This window comes from Sapajus apella, unplaced genomic scaffold (assembly GCF_009761245.1).
Source record: "Sapajus apella isolate SASKATOON/1434 unplaced genomic scaffold, GSC_monkey_1.0 scaffold167, whole genome shotgun sequence".
Classification (NCBI taxonomy): domain Eukaryota; kingdom Metazoa; phylum Chordata; class Mammalia; order Primates; family Cebidae; genus Sapajus; species Sapajus apella.
The window spans coordinates 505,038-506,979 of NW_022437107.1; the positions used below are offsets into that span (position 1 = coordinate 505,038).

Here is a 1,942-nt window from a genome sequence, read left to right on the forward strand (position 1 = left end):
AAAAAAAAAAAAAAAAAAAAAAAAAAGAGAATTCCTCATGAGACATTAAGAGTTCTTAGTGTTACAACTCTTTTAGAATTTGTCTAGCAGGCTTTCCAGTTTTTGCTAATGTGAACCCTAAATATCTGAGACGGGTCTCAGTTAATTTAGAAAGTTTATTTTGCCAAAATTGAGGATATGTGCCCTTGACACAGCCTCAAGAGGTCCTGATGACATATGCCCAACGTGGGCATAGCACACTCGGGTTTCTTATATTTTAGGGAGTCATGAGACATCAATCAACCTAAGTAAGAGGAACCTTGGTTTGGTCCGGAAGGGCGGGACAACTGGAAGCAAAGGCTTCCAGCATGCAGCAGGCTTCCAGGTTTTAGGTAAATAAGAGACAAATAGTTGCACTCTTTTGAGTTTCTAATTAGCTTCTCCAGAGGAGGCAATCAGCTTTACATTTATCTCAGTGAGCAGAGGGGTGACTTTAAATAGAATGAGAAACAGGTTTGCCTCTAGCAGTTCCCAGCTTGACTTTTCTCTTTAGCTTAGTGATTTTGGTGCCCCAAGATTTATTTTCCTTTCACATTGGAAAGCTACTTTAAAAAAAAAAAAAAAAGAGTTCTTGGCATTGAAATCTAAAAAACATTCTTTCTTTGTCTTCTTATAGATGATTTAGTAGACAGTCTTCAGTCTTTTAATGAGTACCAGAAATCAGTGCAGTCTGCAGCCTATAATTGAGCACTTCATGTGGATGGAGTACTCAGTCAATACATTTCTAGGGATGGAGACACCTTGGCCTATAAACCTTGTTCTGTTGGTCCCACTTGATCCAGGCATAGAAGCTGGGATAGCTGGATGAAAGAATGAACTTCAGATAAACTCTCTTAATGTATGTATAGATTGTACAACAGCTAGGTTAAAGATGTATTTTCTGGCAAATATCTCCACATTTCCCTTTCACATTTTGAACCACATGACTTGCTGGATACGTCTGGGAGGGGTATGGCAAATGTCATGAATACTTTAGTGCTTGCTTTACTGAGCATTCTGTCTAGTTGATGCTCATGTCCAATCTGCCTAGAATGTCTTCTCAGTTGGTTTCTGATCTATTCCTTCCTCTGCAATTATTTCTTTTCTGTCTTCTCTGCAAAGTCTTCTTCCTCTTCCTGCCTCTTATTGCTGCTCCCAAGGTATCCAGTCTTTTTTTTTTTTCTTTTTGTTTTTTTGAGGCAGAGTCTCACACTGTCACCCAGGCTAGAGTGCAGTGGCATGATCTTGGCTCACTGCATCCTCCACCTCCCAGGTTCAAGTGATCCTCTGGCCTCAGCCTCCTGAGTAGCTGGGTCTACAGGTGTGTGCTACTGTGATATTGTGCCAGAGTTGCTAGCCTTTGCTTACCAGTAATAACTAAAATAAGCAGCCCAGGCTAATTCCATCCTGGCTGCTGTGACTTGTAATAAGTGACTAAGATCTGTGACTTCTATCACTACCCAGATAATGTGTAAACAAATGCTTTTCTTGACTTCTGTAAACCAATGAAGTAACAAACAGAATGACAAAAGTCCCCTGGCCCTTGGAATGTCCGGAGACCCCCACCCTCGTCCCCGCCCAGGAGGTGAATCACAGAATCCCCTGGCCCTTGGAATGTCTGAAACCTTTTCATCACCATCCCTGCTCCTCACCCCCACTCCCAAGGTGGTTTTTCAGATATAAAAAGTCTTGGCACCTTCCTTTCGATGCCACAGGTTGGAGAGACGCGAGTCCTCTGTGGTTGCTGGCATAATAAATGACCCTGCAATCTGGCATACTTTTGTCTTGGTGCTAACTTTCTACGCTCGGTCCAGTACAACACTACCATACCCAGCTACTTTTTGTACTTTTTTTTTTTTTTTTGAGATGGAGTTTCGCTCTTGTTACCCAGGCTGGAGTGCAATGGCGCGATCTCGGCTCACCA

At 42.2% G+C, this 1,942-nt stretch overlaps 1 non-coding gene across 1 annotated transcript; it reads left to right on the forward strand.

Moving 5' to 3' along the window:
- The first annotated feature begins 56 nt into the window (after nt 1-56).
- LOC116542403 lies at nt 57-120 on the forward strand. Its single transcript, XR_004265207.1, has one exon. It is a non-coding gene; the product is annotated as a U7 small nuclear RNA (small nuclear RNA).
- The last annotated feature ends 1,822 nt before the right edge of the window (nt 121-1,942 follow it).